The following is a 19013-nucleotide window of genomic DNA, read 5'->3' on the forward strand; positions in this document are numbered from 1 at the left end:
CTATGCGTGCTTGTCATGTACGTCGGGTTGACAGATAAGAAATGCGTTGCGGTGGTTCAGAAAATCGGAGCTTTGGCCCAATGCATCGCCAAGTTCCTTGCGAAAATTCCTGATCATAAACAGCGACAGTGGCCATTGTTTTAGTGGTGTGTTTATATTGGAAGATCAAGTGATAATTGTTTGGAAACAGACGCCGAATCCTGCTCGCACACTGTTCCACTGGTCACCCGCGAGCGATACTTTTTGTGATCTGTCCCTACAGGAAAAATTGTACGAGATTTGTACAAGCCTGCTGTACGCAATTATTGCTGCGTACAGCCTAGGAGAACGTACAGCCTAGGAGAACGTACAGCCTAGGTGAACGTACACCCAACGTGGCCGTGCAGCCTACGTGAAGTGTACGACATACATGACATGCATGACTGCGTAATCCCATCACAAAACTAAACGCGTATATATGCAGAGCTGTATGTTAAGAGCTGCCACTGGTCTGTGGGCCAGATGTTTCATGTCCTATTTTCTTCTGCTCCTTGAGGTCTGCTGCATGCCAAAATTAAATCAGTTTATCACCACCTGATTTGCCCGTACCCTTCGCAGGTTGAATTGGGAAGTTGCGCTTTCTTGTCATGTATTTGACATCGTCGATCAAGTGCAAACCTTAATATGTAGCAGGAGTGTAATGTCATACAATTTATGTTTGGAGACTCTTCAGTCTGCGTTACAATTCTTGTATTTGCATCAATATGTTTTGAAAATATGTATCATAGTACTGTTGCATGACAGGTGTGTAAAAAATTAGAGCAGTGCAGAATCTGCATTGGAGTAATATGAAAGCATGGATGCTGCTGTTGGTTGCTTAATTCACTTCTTGTTTACCCATTTTAGTCTTTGGTACTTTCAAATTGCGTGCCAACACCCTCCTATGCCCCTTTCCGGCCTACTTCTGGTTGCGTGTCACATCCTTGACGTCACCCTAATTGACTGATTTGACTATTTTAGTCTTTGGTACTTTCAAATTGCATGCCCAATCCCTTCCTATGCCCTTTTTTTGGCTCAACTTCAGGTAGCGTGGTGTCAGCTTGACTGGTTTAATTAACATGTATTTGATACATCTCGGCCGCACCCTAATTGACTGACTTAACTATATTTTAGTATTTGATACATTCAAATGTGGCGCCAAGCCATTGGATCACGGTATATAAGCGGAGTTATGAACAGCGTTTAACGATCTGGGGGTGGCACAGTGGTAAAGCGCTTGGCTGGGGATCCAAGGGATGGAGGTTAGATTCCCGGTGAAGACAAAATGTTTTTTTATTGAGGAGGAGTCGCACACCTCTTAAGCGTTTCTAGGCAATGCTGGCAGAGCTTGGCGAGGAGGCTGCACAGCTGGCCTTGGCTGTGACGTCACACGCATGCGCAGAACTAGGCTATATGAAGCCACGCGAAGCTGCAGTCTGATACGCGTAGACAAGCTTTCGCTTCAAAAGGTACGGCATGCAAAAACCTGTGCGTGGTTACCGACCTGCACACAGCGTGAGGATTGTTCGAGACTCAGGACTCAAAAGATGCAAAACAGCAGTGTGATCTTAGAGGACGAGAGACATTGACATAGGAATGCTACCATGCTAGTGATACTCTGCAGGGTTGCAAGGCTCCTACACCACTCCTCATGTTTGTGTTGCGCATAACACTAATATCCCAGCTTTAGGCCTTGTGCAAGGCCTCAATCAGTGTTTGCTGCAGTTGTGACAAAATGTTTTGCCGAAATGATGCCCTCCATGAGATATGCCTCATGTGTAAAGCATGCATGCTTGGAAAAGACACATGTGGTCACCTGGATTGGCTTTATTCATGCCATGTCTCAGCATGGCTGACACACTGCGGTCACAAAACATCTGCTTTCGGTCCACCAGGTTGGAGCTTGGATATAGGTTCCCTTGTTCTGCTGCTCTTGACCTGTTGGGTTCGGGCTTGGATACAGGTTTTCACTGTGCGACGTCTGCAAAATGCAAAAAAAAGCAGGACTATATCCCAGATCCAAAAATTCAGCTCATGTCTTTCCAAATATTTTGGGAAAGGGAGAAGTAAGTGCTATACTATTATTTGACAACAATTCAATTCAAAAAGTTTCGATTCTGAACTACAGAAATCTGAGGAACTGACACGAGCATACAGACTGTTTAGCATCAGACCCCCACAAAATTTAATATTTCAGTCGAACAGATATTTCAAGGGCCTTCGAACCATATCCTATCGATCAATCAGATAAATGAAGGGGAAATGAGGGTATTCGTTATAATACATGAAGAAAAGAAGCCAACAGTCGGCGAGGCCAAGGAAAGCACTAGGGATTGTACTTTGTTTTTGTTTTTTTCAATTTTTGCTTCGGTAATCACACAAATTAGTAATGTAATCTGTTTAGGGGAAAGATAAACACAAAGTAGAAGGAAAAACAATGTGCCGATGGTGGGGACCGAACCCACGACCTTCGAATATCGCGTCCGGTGCTCTTCCAACTGAGGTACATCGGCCGCTGTTCCACCTGCTACTTTCTTACGTATTAATGTTGTCTCTATACGAACCTTGAGAGTGTTCACCAGCGCCGCCCTCAACCATAGCGGTGGACGTGGAATGTCCTGTGTTACCGCCAGCGTCACATAGAATGTGATCAAGAGCGAGGGCGAAAGCTGTGCTAGAACCCTCTTATGCTACCTATGGCTTCAAGACTTCCAGAACCGAGACCCCCGTAGGCGACAAGCAGATTAATGAAGGGGAAATGAGGGTACTCATTATAATACATGAAGAAAAGAAGCCAACAGTCGGCGAGGCCAAGGAAAGCACTGGGGATTGTACTTTATGGGTTTGGTCCCCACCATCGTCACATTGTTGTTCCTTCTACTTTGTGTTTATCTTTCCCCTAAACAGATTACATTACTAATTTGTGTAATTACCAAAGTAAAAATTAAAAAAAAAAAAGACGAGTACCCTCATCTCCACGTCCACGTCCACCGCTATGGCTGAGGGTGGCGCTGGTGAACACTCTCAAGGTTCATATAGAGACAACATTAATACCCAAGAAAGTAGCAGGTGGAACAGCGGCCGATGTAGCTCAGTTGGAAGAGCACCGGACGCGATATTCGGAGGTCGTGGGTTCGGTCCCCACCATCGGCACGTTGTTTTTCCTTCTACTTTGCATTTATCTTTCCCCTAAACAGATTACATTACTAATTTGTGTGATTACCAAAGTAAAAATTAAAAAAAAACACACAAAGTACAATCCCCAGTGCTTTCCTTGGCCTCGCCGACTGCTGGCTTCTTTTCTTCACCTATTGATCAATGACATTTGTACACCGCTTCATGAAAAGCTACAATAACTACAAAGTCAAGAGAGCAGAACAAAACTGGAGATTTAAACGGCCTTCGAGAAGTCGAAGTGTGCACTCTTGGATATGGCTCGGCATACACGGCTAAAGAATAAAACCAAACCTGAAAGATTATGCAATCCTACATATATGATCATATGAAGATGCACCTCGACTCAACCTTCTGCCTCTGCTCCAGAGTGAAGGAAACAGCTGTTCCTCTACTCAAGGCTTGGTTAGAATTCATGACGGCCTCCGAGCGTTTCTTCCAACAAAGTCTTCTTGAGAAATACCATGCGGAAAGAATGCATGGAGACCTTGACTGAAACCCAGCGATCCTCGAGGCATTTTTTTTAAATGAAGCTTTACTTTAATCGCTCCTCGAGTGCAGGAGAAAACTCAAGTTTTCTCACGAATTTCAAAGTTGCAATGACGCTAATATAGGGCCACTTCGACCTCCACTTGCAAACATGAGGCATTGTAGCGTTCACACGCTGTGCGGACTTCATTCTACTGCATACAAAGCCTTTCATTAAAGCGGATACAATAAGATTCACAGACCCACTCTTTGAAGCATTGGCTCTGTGGGAACCTCAATCTGACTCGAAAATACTGAAACATTGTTTCAAGTACGACCAAGACAAGTCTCCCGAAGTCCATGCAGCTAACGATGAGTATGGATAGCTGTTGTCAGGTGCAGCTTTTAATGCTGTCGTTGATCACCGCATTATACTGCTGTGGTATAGGCATATTTCAAGTTGTCACCGGATGCCTCAGCAACACTTCAGAGCGTGCCGAGTGCCAAATTGCAGCAAGCATTTGACGGCTAACAGCAAACAAAGCATGTGCAGGGGTTTCTATGAACCACTGTGAACAGTGGTGCAATTGTAGGGAATAGCATATTGTAAATAGGAAGAGGGAGGTACCGGAGGTGCAGTTGTGCCATGGAACACCTGTGCTGCACACATCGATGGCTTGCTGATTGCCTCGGTGCATAATGTTTTAGACGCACGGTGCTGTGGGGAGGGGGGGGTCAATTCTGTCTTCAGAGTGGCTCAGGGATATTGCAGTCAAGTACATTTACAATTACAGCTCCTAGCTTGCTTGGAAACAAGCGGCATTTGATTCTGGAAAGCCAAATTTCTTGGCTGGGGTGCATGCGCTGCAATATGCTTCTTTGCACTTTACATGTGCTCAATGCTCACCGCCGAGCACTTCGAGTGCAAACACGCAACTAGGTCACTAGATTTCACAGCAATTCCAGCACTTCTCAATGCCTAAATCCTGTTCTACACAAGCTTTATGTCAATGACAGAAAATGTTGCCAGACGTGAATTGTTTTGAGCCATTTTTCACAGCTGCCTTGTTCATGCAGTTTGCAAAACATATTTTTGTTCCGTTGTGGCCAAAGAAAGACACAAACGCAGGCAGCCAGGAACGCGAGTGTTATTCACGAATGCCTTTGCTTATATAGCCATTGTCTTGCGCATGCGCCTAAACTGACATCTGATATTGCGCAAAACAAGGGCTATATAGGCCGAGGCGCTGGTGAATAAAACTCACTTCCATTCCCAGCTGCCTGCGTTCGTGTCTTTCATCGGCCACAACAGAGCAGTTTTACTAGGCTGCGACATTTTTTTATGCAATAAAGCAACTCAGGCTATGAGTAGTGAAGTGCTCCAGAAATTCCAATCACCTGGGGTTCTTTATTGTGCACTGATGTTGCATAGCAAACGGGTGCCTTACTTTTCGTCGCCATCAAAAAGCAGCTGCCGCAACCTATTAGGCTGCGACTCTTGAGGCAGCTTGTTGATGTTGTTCAGAAGGACTTCACATTAGAAAATGACCAGGTTACACGTAGTGGCATGTACTTTCCACGCCAAATTTTGGCCTTTGTCTTGTCCCTGTAAGCCATGTGTGCTCCTGTAAGCCACGTGTGCTGCCTAGAGTGGAGGGATATTTCTAGAGGATACGAAGTCATAAGAAATGCTGAAAAGCATTCAAGAATCTCAACTGGACCTTGAGTAGAGAAGACTGTTTTCTTCACTTTATAGAGCTGAGGTAGTGTCAAGTCGAGACATGTTTGTGAATTCTACCCCAAGGGCAAAATTTGAATTAAAAACTATTACACAGGCATAACACACTCATGCCCTAATGTCAAGTCCTCTGAACGTTCAGAAGCAACCTCTATATTCACAGGCTAACAGAACATGTTTCCCAGGATGCATGAAAAGGCAGCTGTGAAAAACAGCTGAAAACACTTTAATGTCAGGAAATCTCACTGCCGATGTGATACAGTTCATGTAGAGCATGACATATGCATTGAGAAATGTGAAATTTAATGACCAAATTTGTTTATTAAGGTTTGGTTTGAAGTTGCTGCTACACTTGCTCTTTGACCTTGCAGGGCTAAGGGGCAAGGGGAGAAAACATGCATGCTGCTTTGCAACGTATGCACCCAAACAAACAAATTGAACTCCCTGATTGGTTTACAAACAAAGCTGGGAGCCACAATGGTCACTGTGCTTGAAAAGCCATGCCTTCTGCCTACCGTGAATGTGTCTCCACAAAATGAGCGAACCAGCCACTTAGACAGCACCGCGAGTCTGAAGACGTCTGTACGACCCTGATATGACAACTAAGCCATTGATGCCTCTAGCACAAATGTTCATTGTTCCAAAGGCTCAACTGCGCTGCTAGTGGGCCCCCAGCTTCCTTTATACATATGTGCTAAGACCAAAAATGGGAAGACTGCCCAATAGGGGGTGATGAAGAGGCCATGTTTGATGTTTCAATGTCCGAAAGGGGGGGGGGGGGGGGGCTGCCACTTTCAGGCAGTGTCTGATGAGTCCTAATCTAAACATCCTGAGCATACACACATGCAGCAGCAAGCGTGCAATACATGTTTAAAGGTGTACGCCGAGATATCTACAGGCCGTCACCGAGTGTTCTCGCTATGTCTCCATAGCTAACGCAAAACTGATCTGCGTGCCCACCACCACAGTTTTCTCTCAGCACCATCGGAGTGCTGCAAGTCTTCAATGCAAAACCATTACTAGCCCTTTTACACGTAATGTCGTCTGCAACCGCTGTTGGCTGTGATGGTTCTGAAAGAAGAGCAATCACGCCATTGTTGTGCATAGAGCAGCTTGGTAAGATGAGGCATGCGGCTGAGCTCAATACAGGAGCATCAGATGGTGTGACATTTGGAAAAACCCTTTAACGTGAAGTGCACCGAGCAGCTGCCCTTAGCTCAGATCGAAAGCGAAGCCAGCAAAGCATCTATATCTACTGTGGCTGCATTAGCTGTGCACCGCTGCCTACAAGAAATGCAGTACATCAACTGTGTGTGCAGCCAGCCACACCTACTCTCGCTCAGCTAAAGTCTGCTTTGATTGATTTCCTGCTTAGCCAATGATGCCAATGGTGCTAGTGGGGCCTCTGATGGAGATGCTCGCAATTAAGACGTGGCTGCTGATTCCACAGTGCCGGTTTTGCAAAAGCCATTCTTTGCAGGCAGAAGCCCCTTATCGGAACATTTAGGGCAGTGATCGTGCAATCAGAAATTTCGGTCAAAAATCTGGTTTTCTGGAAAATCAAAGGGTTGGAAGGTATGTACGCAACATGCCTTTCCCCACAAGTGTGTCCCTGTCTCTGGAAGTCACCATGCAGAGCAAACTTGCTCTTAGTCCTCAAATGTGTATCATAGCTCTGCATTAAGTAGGTTCTGAAACATTGCTCCCATATAGTGACAATTCGAAATGTGCAGCACCACAGAAGTATGTGATGATCAATTACAGCATTGCAGTTTGTGATAGGCCATGGTTATGCATACTTGGTGTCAAAAGCTGGGATGTCAGGAGGGTAGCCAAAGCTGTATCCACGAAACAATATGCCAGAAGTTCTGGGTTGAACAGGGTTGACCTGGGCCGTCACTCAGCCAATGCTTCACAAAACAGATCTGTGCATACTCACTGCATCCACTTTTGTGAAAAGCTGGATAAACTCGCAGAACAAAGCACAAATAGCGAGCAAATGATATAATGTCCCGTGTTTACAAGTTGAGTGGCAGTCGATGAGCCCTCAAGGTCACCTAACTGCCAACAAATGAAAAGCAGGCATTGAGGGCTGCATGGAGTTGAAGTTCAAGTGAAAGTATTTTTTGTGAAGTGCCAATTTCCTGTCACGATACTCAATCTCACAAGCTGTACGCTGCCCTGCGAATGGCACAGGAGCCCTGGCCCATTCAGGATCATACAGATTATAATAGGTAATTGTGCTCCTACGTGCCTCTTGCTCCTTGAACTTACCAGGGTGAAAATGGGGGCACAATTATCTACAAAGGCTCTTTGCAAAACTGAAGAGTATCAGCTATCCTGCATAGCGTAATTCCTGTGGGAAAATATTTTTCCAGGTCCTGGGTGCACAGTCACGTCACACATGGATGACGTAGCCTATAAGACACATATATGTATCTCCTAGACTTTTTTTTAACAGATGCGCACTGCTCAGTCAAGACGAGATGTGCGGGAATGTAGTTTGCACTGATTCTGTGCGTTTGCAATTTTTTGCTTTCGTTCTGTTTCTTTCGATAGTTTAGTGTACAGCTTGTATGGGTATGCAAAGCGACGCGGGGACTCTGGAGTTGAGTCGGCTTTATCGCATCATGTCACCGGGATGGTGCGTTTGCTCTCCGCAGTGTAATGAATATGTGCAAGAGTACTTGCCGTATGTGGGGCTGCATACATTCAGTACCAGAGCTTGAGTTATTTGCGAACACGCCCATACACATGCAGTTTTGTAGTGGCGCAAAAAATTATTCTTTCAAGACAGAGTATCTTCTGAACGGTGCATAAACATTGATGTTTGGATTAAGACATGAAATAGTATACAAGATGTTTCACATAAGGTTTGGTTTATGGGGTTTAATGCCCCAAAGTGATTCAGGCTTGTATCACATAGCGGGCTTAACTTAAGGTACAAAACCTGCCCCAGTGCACGGGCACAGAAGCAGCCAAATCTTCACTGCTCCCTCCACTGCCACTCAGGCTATCGCAGCGCACACCTCACTGCTACGGAAAAAAAGGAGCAAGCGTGCATACTGCTCTGTGCTTTGCCAAGGGCAGCTCCAGGCGGTCACTCGTTTGAAACAGCGCCACCTGCGCTGGCCAAACCCCCCCCCCCGCCCCCATTTTTTTTATCCTCTCCGCACTACTAAGTAAAAAAAGGAAGAAGCATACATGCTGCTGTGCGCTTAGCTCGGAGAACAGCTAGACCCCCCTCCCACTACTTCCACTCCCCCTTCCCACCCACCCACAATTTATTGAGCGCCCCGGGCAGCTTGAAGCAGTCACTCGTTTTAAAGCACTTTGACAGCCAATCTCCCAGTACCCTTTCGTCCTTCCCGCATAGACGAGAAAGACCTTGCAGCCCTTTTCTCACTCCCTCCCAGTAGAATGAAAAAGGAAAAAAAAACCGCCACGCAGGATATGTAGGAATAATACAGACACGTCACTTTTGTGTCAACAAGGTATAAGTTGCTTTGGCCTGAGCAGAAGATAGGGATGACTAAAGATTTGACTGCTTCTGTGCACAGTGTGTTAGAGCACAGGGCTCAATCGGCCACCTTTGTATCTTAAGTTAAACCCGTTACATGAAACAACTATAGTGCTAAAAAATTGTTTGTTCAATAACCAAGCCACATTTTGTATAAATTCACAGCTTAATTTCAAACATCAACATTGATGTGCCCTTAGAAGATGCTCTCAGTCTTGACAGCTATTTCTTTTCACCACTACAAAACTGCAAGTGTGTGGTGTGCATGTGTGCAAATAACTCATGCATTATAAATATGTTCGCAGCCCCACATAGGGTCAGTACCCTTGCACATTTTCATTACAATGAGGAAAACAAACGCACGATCCCACTGCGAAGAAGCAGACTCATGACTCAGTTCTTGTGTCGCTCAAATATCAGCAACCCTGCCAAATTACCAGAAGAAAAAGAACGAAAGCTAAGCAAAAATTGCGAACACACAGAATCAGTGCTCACTCCACATTCCCCCGCATCGTGCCTTTTGACTGAGCAGCGCTTTTCTCTCAAGAAAAAAAAGAATACAAACTCCACGAGTAATGTGTAGGTGACATATAGTAGGCTATGTCAATGAAGTATTATGTGATTGTGCACTGAGGACCTGCAAAAATATTCTCCCAATCCCCGTTGCAGCAGAAGTTGGGTGCAATGCTGAATATTTCTGTATTAAGTCTCATGTTATGCACGAATCTTGGGAGGAGCATGCCTTCTCTATTGAAAACGAGAAGGGAAGGAAAGGGGGTTATGAATGGTACCTGTAAGGTTAAAGTGCTTAATCCCTTTAATAGAGAGAGCAAACCAAGGCAGAGTGGAGCAGGTAATGGATGTGGTCAATGTCACAAGAGATGTCTCCCGGCAGCACTCTATTTCTGCCCCCAAAACAGGTTTTACCGCCACAGTGAAGGGGTTTTCGCTGAGGAGAGAAGCACTGCAGAAGTATTCTGCCAGAACAACCCCATACCGCCATTTACATTTGCTGAAACTTGAGTTCTCTCTCCTCACTCACAAATCATGAGGATGTGCTTTGGTCTACTCTCCATGGAAGGGGTATGGTATCGGTTACCTTTAAGCCTCAAAACAATGCTTTTCACAAACACGCACATATTTCAAGGTGGAAGCAAAGCCACCTGTTCTTGCCACATTTGTTATCATCAGCAGCTGCATTTCAATGAGGACAGAAGCCAGCAACACTTTCCTCAGTAGTTTGTAGTACCTCCGCCGCCAATACAGCTAGCCGAGAAGTAATAACTGCTTGACGTGATTCCACATGCACAAATTACATCAGCTTAACACTTAAAAGTACAGATAACACTGAATTTTCCCATCCAATTAAATGCTCAACCACTTCCTTCCCAGTTGCTGCAGTGCTACTGGCATCCCGATACGTGGCATCCCAGCCATGGCGGTATGGTGAAAATCTGCAACCAGTATGCACTCAAGAACTCTGATCACGTGGCCGGCCTGCCACTACTCAGAATACTGTCATTCATTTTCAAATGAAAGATGGTAGTACATATGTGAAAGCAGTGCAATGTCAAGACTACTGAAACCTATATCGACTGCATTGCCCCTACTGTACTCTGCTAATTTAACTTGCAGTCAGAGGAGTATAACTAGCCCAACAACTGCAGCAACCACAGTGAAGGTGCATGAGCCTTCACTTAAGGTGTACTATCCTCACATCTTATAAAATCAGCTGGTAATGAGATTTGTTTCAAAACTTTTGGCTTTTCCTACCTTAAAAAGAAACTTGCATTTTCTGTAAAATAGCATTTTAGTGAATAGAATGCAGAAATGTATAACGCAAGCTAGCTTCAGCTTGTCCTCAATGTCCTTTTATTACCCTAAAGCTGAACATGAGCTATGAGAGACATCATGAAAGAGCGCTTCTGGGCTAATTTCCAGAGCCCTCCCTCTTCCACAAAAAGTTCTTTAAACTGTGCACTGGCACTGCCCAACATGTAGGCAAATTTGCATTTTGCCTGTATCGGCAGGCCCCAGGCATCATTCCATTCCATATTCTCAGGCTCAGCAGCCAAATGCCATAGCCAGTAAGCAACGGCAGCAATCAAAGAAAACACTGAAGAAACCTGAACCTCAAAATAAACATAAGGAGCCACAAATGCAATAGTAGGTTAGGCAGATAAGAAACTACACATGCTGAAAAATGTCTTCAGCACTTACATCAATGTCCTACTTGCCCATCATAGCACTGTGCGATTCTGGCAAAGGGTATTGTAGAGCTTGAAGAAGCCATTGCTTTGAAGCCACATGGAGCTTGCTGTAAGGTAAAAAGTACCATGAACCAACAAATTAAAGCGTAATATAGTGTAAGACCTACATGCAGAGGCTTTGTGAGCAAGAAATAAAAGCATAGAATAGGAACACCACAATACTTTTTTTTTCTTGAAATGATGCGTGGCATGCTGGTGTAAGTCACTGTATGAATTCGCCTCTGCTTGCTAAGTAATCCTAGATTAATATTTTTTTGGATTCAAACTTTCACTTTAGGATTGAATTCGTTGAAAGGCGACTGCCTATAAAGCCAGAGATGAAACAATGTTGACATCACCCGAGACATACCAACACTGAAATAAATCCTTTCACTCCATCTCGTCGCCAGCCTGAACAGGTCAGGCATCACAGTGCCCTTAGTTACAAATAAAGCATTTACTTGATTTTAACTGCAAGTACATTTTAACATGAACCTATCCATAATCCACTAATGCCCACTAGGCCCAAGATCAGACAAGCTCTCCCTTTATGCTTTATATCGAGTGAGCCTCTTGATTTGTAGTGCAGGGCCTTAATACATGCCTGTAACTACAATACTACTTTTCTAAGAGATGTCGAACTTCATTGGAATTCATTTTTTGACCTAAGTAGCAGAAATTGTATTTTATCTTGAAACAAGCAGCCCGAAAAAACAAGGCTGTGAAAGGAGACAAGACAGGCGCTAACTTGCATCATATAAAGAAGTCAAGCAACAATGCAAACCACTCAATCACTAATAAGCAGAAAGCAAAACATGAGTCACTAAAATTTAAGAGCACTTCCCTAATCTAGATATCCCAACTCACTGCATGTTAACACGATGGACGGCTCACTAGCACATTCATTACCTAGTCGTGAAATGCCTTCAGCTTCAATGATTTTCCAGCTGATTTGAAATGGATGACAGCCAGAATGTGCGCAGCTGAAAGAAACTGAAAGCAACCAGTGCATTCTTTACAATGCACAGCCAAGTTGGTACCTCTACCTATATCTACATAAATGAAACTGCTCGGATATTTTAGTGATTGATGTTTTGCTGTCTGCTTATCATTGACTGAGCAGTTTGCGGCGTTGCTTGGCTTTATATATTTCATGTTTGCATCAATAAAATTTAGTTGCGAGTTATTGCCTGCTTGCCTCCTTTCACATCCTTGTTTTTTCGTGCTGCTACTTTCAAGATGACGCCTTACCAACTCATGCAAATTGCCATCCTTCTAAAAGTATGTTAGTCAAAGAAATTTACTTCATTTGGTACTGACCAACACACATGACCAGGTTTGATGCAACTTAAAGGCGATCAAAGAGAGCATCATCATAAAGCATAAAAGTTGGCTCAGAAATGCACCTCTCCATGCCAGTGTAGCTTGCACAGACATGAATTTCTGTGGTAAACAAAACACTGGGCTGCTGCAAGGGTAGTACAGCAGAAGCAGAGGGTGCTCCGACAGTAAGAGGAAATATGGCACTGAATCTTGCTATACATGGAGACATGTTGTGGGCTATGCAGCCAAGGTACGAAAGGAAAGGAGACAAGTTTTAGTCTTTGCCGAGGAGAGTGGTTTGCTCACTATTTGGGCTAGGCATGGGCAGGCTTGAAGTGAAGGGAGAAAGTTGGAGAGTTAATGCAAGGTCACTAGCGCTGAAGTAACCCACTCTACATGGCAAGGGAAGAGAGGTATGTTGCCTTCACTTTCTTGCCTAGCTTCAGCTGCATAGCCAGACATTTAACCCTGAGTATAGTGATGTGCTACCGTGTAGAATTGAACATTGAAAGTAGCACCGGAGTACAGCACCATTATTCTATCCATGATAAACAGGTAATACAGGTAAAGAGCATGCTGCACTCTAAGGTTGCTGACGGCGTATTTACTTATCTTACATTAAAAAAAAAAGTTAGTGACTCATAAATATGATACTTCTGCTATGATACTTCTGCTATTATGAGAACTCCACAGCTATGTAAATTGCAAGAAGAAAGTGAACCTATGGATAGCTTGCACTGACGACTCACTAGGCACCCACTGGTGAACCAAAAGTAGAGCAAAAATCTGTCTAATTTGCATTCACCATCTTCTTCATGAAGGTATTGCAGACACTAAGCACAGTTCACCATCATAGCACTTATGATATCATCCAAGCCATCTATAAAAGCTACCCAGATTATCACATGAACATTTCAGTAGAGATATGACTTTCCAAGGGTCATATTATGACACTGACCAAATTCTCATGAAAAAATATTATGACCAAATCAGCACCTTTCTCGGAGTTCAGTGCATGGGCGTGAGATATGCTTTTACACTTCTTTTCGTCAACTGCTACTGTTTCAGGAAAAGGGGTCATCAAACTAAGTAACCTGAGTAGAGTTGCAAACAACGAAATTTAGGAGTGTGGTGAGGGGCAGACTTTGTGGCATTGCGAAGGTACTCTACTAATGCTAACAGTAGGCAGCCTTGATTTGATCATGGGGTTCAACATGCCAAAGAAACTGACTTCGAGGGTCAGCCATTGTAGATAGCTCTGGATAATTTCGACCATCTACGCTTTTTTAATGTGCACTGACACTATAAAGCACATGGGCACCTAGCATTTTTCCACCATCGAAATGCAACCACCCCAGCTAAGACCGAGCCCGCGTCACCCAGCTGACTAGTCAAATGTCCTAAACGCTGAAGCTGCCACAGTAGGGTGTAGGCAGCCTTGAGGCAGGGTTACATTTGCAGGCATGTTTTGTACAAGTCAAGCTTATATAAGCTAGGTATGGCCAAACTGTGGCTCATGAGTAGCTTGAGGCTCCTTGCAAAGTCCAGGTGCAGTTCACGACTGCTTGGCACCTGTCCACCTCTCACCATTCACAGTATTTCTGCATTTACAGCCAGCTTTTTTTTTTAGGAAAAAACAAAACAAAAATACAGCCAGCTTCTCTGTTCTTTCCCCTTTAAGTTCCAAACCACCTTTGTTTAGTATTCTTTTCAACAATGAAACAATGTGCCACCCTATGGACACACATCTAACAGAGCTGCTCACGACTGTAAACATGCTCATTCGAGAACTTCAATCTGCTTGCTTTACAAATGGAGAAGTAGAGGCATATTAACAGTCGTGGCATGAGTTCTTCACTCTGACCACCTGCTTTGTTAAATAAAAAAAAGTCATTATCATCATTTACTTTGCTCTTTGTAAAATTGTGCCTTTTTAGTCAAGAGTTCTCATTAAAGGTATGGCAGCTGTTGCTGTAGGCCCATAGTTAACGAGCTGTCTGACGTATGCCCGCACTGTACTCGCTTGCTCATACATGGAGCTGAGCCTTAGCAACCTTCGTGGTGATGCAAAGAGATGTTTGCCCATGCTAACATCTTGGCATTTCCATAATGGCACAGATCAGTGTGTCCACTCCCACTTGTGCTGTGAGCATTCCTGTCACTAGCACATATTGAAACCAAAAGCGATGGCAGCAGGCAATGTGACATACGCCAGCAGAGAGATGTTCACTTGCTTCTCCTCCACACATAGTGAATTACAATCCCAGAACTTAAGTGGATTGCCCGCTCCACAACAGAGCACCTGCATCCAGCACAGATTGTGTCCCGACTGTGTTTGGAACTCATGCTAGCGCAAGTAGGTAGTACCCATGGACTTACAGAGTAATTGCCAGTCATTTTGTGCGCTAGCCTGTGCTTCTTGTACACATGCCGTCTGTTTTAAACCTATAATAGGTCTTAGAATGGTGTTGACCTCAACAGTTTATGCCATTCTTTCAGATAGTCGAGTGCGGAGAAGCACGGTAAGGTTTCTTTGGCACTGTTCTCAAATAAAACAAAGGCTCAGATCAATGTTTTCACTGTTTCAGAGTTGAGGAATGGCTTCGAGTTCGCAAATAGCACACAAAGATTGTTTCTGCACATATTTTTGCAGTCGCACTCTGAGCTGAGGTCTTTAAAAAAGATTATTGCAGAATACTGCTGCTCTAGGACTTGCTGTCCTCAAAAGTGAGCACTAGTTCATGACAGCAATTTGCATTTGTAGCAGCGGCAAGTACCAATAGTCCATTATTGCAGAGGGCACAGCAAGCGCAGCAGAGACAATCTACTGGAAATGGTAGGTGCAGCTGAACACATACTCAAGTAAATTTCCAGCCGGTCCTGTTGATTTCGGCAGAGCAATCCAGACTGCTCCATGGAGCGATCTTGGCTCAGCAATCACTCCTCATCTGCATTTGGAAGATGAAACCTGTGTTCCGGATCTGCATTTGGAATACAGTTGGTCCAAAATGAGCATAAAAGAATGTTCTGTAAGTGACCACAGTCTGTTATTGGAATTCACCATTAACAGAGTTTTACAATCTACCACCTCGATCTGCTCATAATTTAAGTAGCATTATAAAAGTCTGTGATCCTGCAGGGACCTCCGATCTCACACAAAGGATTCAGTGGCGTAGCAGGCACAACACACATCAAGAGGTGCCAGATAGTGTAACTTGTAAGAAATGTTATGCTAACTCTTCGTTACTTGCTAGCAGAGCGAACAGTATGTCCGTCATCAAACCTCCTTTTAAACCCTACTTCATGGCAATAGAAAAAGGCATTTCGAGTCCACTTGAGGTCTAACTTAGTACAGTAGCGATGAACAAGCCCCTGAGCCTGCCATGTGCCAAGGCGTAAATGCACTTCACTGTATTGCACGAGTGAACAACCGGAAAGCTGGAAGCTTGAACAATCTGTTTCCAGAAAATGGTGACGTTGTTTGGGCAGTTAGGTTTGAATAATAAGCAAGCACTCTGCCCGTACCTTCATCTACTGGATTTCCTCTCAAAGGTATGTATGCCCAGCAAACAATGTCTGCAACTTAATCTAGGAGTAAAATCACAGCATGTTCTGAGGTCTTCGATCATAACATTGAGTTTTTGATCATTCCAGTCACCTCAACATCAAATCCAAGACATATGTGGCAGCTTATGGAACATTCGCACATACAAAACACACCGAGAAATGCAAGCCAGTCAGTGTAAAGGCAGCCTATCATCCTCATATTGTTCATAGCCTTCCTAGTGCCACCAAGTTTGCTTCCCTACCACCCTCTGAACATGCAATGTTCCACCCCAACTCGGGTTACACACAAGCAGTGCACCAAGAAAGGCAAAAGTTCATCCCTAGCTCCCACTACGTCAACTCGGAAGAATGTACAGAGCCTTTACTTGCTCTCTAGCAGATCTAGCTTGGATTCATTTTGCACTCAAAGCTCAAGTTATGTTTCAACAACTTCAACATATTTATCAGGACTGCAGTGCAACTGCCTCTATTATCCAACCTTTTTTTTTTTTTGCTGAAGTTGACATGGTGAGTGAGCAGTCTAGTTATACAATAATTTTCTCCAGTTTTACCAGCCAATTAGAGAAATAATTTTTGTGAGCTTTCCTTTTTAAAGCTGCTTTGCTGAGAAGTTCCTGCCTGCAAGCCAGTGAAGAAAATGTGGGATTATAGCTATCTGCACACTTCCATTAAATGATCTCAACACTGACATGATGATCAAGTGATATCTAGGAAGATATTGGCACCTGCGCAGCAAGCAGTCTGCTGCTTGTGCATCATGATGGGCCTATGCTATCGAACTGCCAAACCTTTTATCATGTCAAAACACGCTCACCCGATCAATTATGAATTGTGAAAGGCTACGCACTCAAAAGTGGAAACACATCCATTCAAAAAGTAAAAAAAAGTAAATTGCAGAATGTAACGTGACTGTTCAAACCATGTATGGAAGTGCATGCGGCCACCAAACGATTCATAAATGTGGTAGCCATTCATGAGCTAGATCCAGACACACCACCACTTGTTGTTGCGACTAAAGGAAGAAGATAACGAAAATGCACGGGCCTACTACTGGCTCTGTAGCTGAGCCACCTCCACTGCCTCGTGCGGACAGAATAGAAAATAGAGAAGAAAAAAGTGGGAGAGTGAGGCACGTCGCGACAGCCGTCGTCCACCACTGAAACGGTAGTAGGTACAAAGACTGCCTACAACAGATAGAAATCCAGTGGCAGGCTAGCCCCCGCCGCAAGCTGCGGTGACCTACCAATCGCAGCACCGTAGGGCCAGGAGCAGCCACCCCCCAAAACCACTTCCTTATCAACATCTACAGTTGTTTCTACAAAACATGCATAAATTTAAACAAAAACGCCACACTGGAATGATACCTTGAGCAAAGGCTTGTTTTGCTTGGAATCCTGCATGCACTCCTCAATTTAAAACCTGCATGAATTTCATACACTGAGTACAAAAAAACCTGCACACATTTTGATTCACATTTCATATCAGGGAAGATGTCTATGGGGCATCTCAGCACAATTAGTTCAGATTTTTTTGCTTCATTTGTAGATAATAACACAAGAAAATCAATACTTTGGTATTGTTGAATGCATAATTAACTTTACACCTTACTGCTATTTTTGGACTGAAGGCCTGAGTTTGGTGTGTCATTTATATGCACTTTGTAGTTTTTGTGGATTACTTCAGTCAAAACAAATTGTGCAAAAGAAAATGTGAAGCCAATACAGGTGAAAAAATTCAAAAATAGCTAAAAAAACTTTTTTTTTTACCTTCTACTTGCACCCAAGGCTCGACAATGGTGCTTTAAGTACGATTACAGCTGAATCATACTGCCGTCGCGTGTTCACCGGCTCCTTATCCCATAATCCGCAATATTTATAGAACATTTGAATAATGAGCTAGCCCTGTCGTAACGCAGGTAGGTTTTACCGCTTATTCAGTCCCTGTAAATTCAATGCACAAGCGCCGGAGCTTCAACTGCAGCCCAACGTAAGGGCCGGGTCGAGGCACGTACGAAGTTGCCCATACTAAATTCTTGCCGAAGGCTGAATCGCAGTACGGCACCGGCATCATGCACCCCGCAATGAGCTTACGAATGATAATTTGTACGGCATATTCTACTCCAATCGTGCAGCCCATGACACTGTCTCTTTTCCAAGACACTGCAAACGCATTAACACCCCCCCCCTTTACTTTGTCAAAACCAAACAACTCTTTGTTATGAACGCGTCTTGTTGTTTACGAACTAACAAACTAGCATTGTGTTGGCATGCATGACCTGTTCTGCGCTGTTTTCAGAAGAATGTGCAGGACAGAAGGAAATTTACTTACATCTGAGATGCCAAACGTGTCCCGGGTGGTGACCGCCCTCCAATAGTCCCGCCGTCAGCGTAGTGTTTCCAGTGAAAGCGCACAAAGGAAGACGCACTATCTGTTGGGCACGCCGGCACACCTTTTGCACAGGTTTACACAGAACCTGACGACGCTTCTGCACATCGCACGAGCTATTTTGCTGCGCTTTGTGCCTCGCAAATCTCGAGAGCATGACGCCGCCAGCAGCACAAAAGAAAGCGCGACGCCGCCACTAATGGCTATGACTAGCACTACAGCTTCGGCTGCTTCGGCTGATTTCAACTTGTTTCTGTTTCGGAAGTGGCCGACTTCAACGGCTTTGCTGTTCGCCTAACAGCGGCAAGCACGATGTCAAGTGTCTACGCGCTAACGCCACATGTTTGTCGTGTATGCGCGCCTGTAGTTTGCGCATTCAGAAATGTGGTGGTGCTAGCGAAAGCTAGCGGTGGCGGAAAAGACCACCGTGAGTTTCGCTTCTTTTTTTGCGATGCTGGAAAAACTATGCGTGCTTGTCGACGGGTTGACAGATAAGAAATGCGTTGCGGTGGTTCAGCAAAGTCGGAGCTTTGGCCCAATACATCGCCAAGTTCCTTGCGAAAATTCCTGA

The 19013-nt window shown here is 44.3% G+C and overlaps 1 long non-coding RNA gene across 2 annotated transcripts; it reads right to left on the bottom strand.

Moving 5' to 3' along the window:
- Window positions 1–1707: 1707 nt before the first annotated feature.
- LOC146193334 (uncharacterized) lies at window positions 1708–18619 on the bottom strand. 2 transcript variants are annotated; one of them, XR_014706444.1, is made up of 4 exons: window positions 18386–18619; window positions 15349–15438; window positions 11139–11235; window positions 1708–1999 (listed from the first exon to the last, which is right to left on the bottom strand). It is a non-coding gene; the product is annotated as an uncharacterized LOC146193334 (long non-coding RNA). The 2 variants fall into 2 exon arrangements; XR_014706443.1 differs by having other exon boundaries at window positions 15349–15471.
- Between the last annotated feature and the right edge of the window lie 394 nt (window positions 18620–19013).

This window comes from Amblyomma maculatum, chromosome 4, assembly GCF_055883805.1.
Source record: "Amblyomma maculatum isolate TAMU_Amacu chromosome 4, ASM5588380v1, whole genome shotgun sequence".
Taxonomy (NCBI): domain Eukaryota; kingdom Metazoa; phylum Arthropoda; class Arachnida; order Ixodida; family Ixodidae; genus Amblyomma; species Amblyomma maculatum.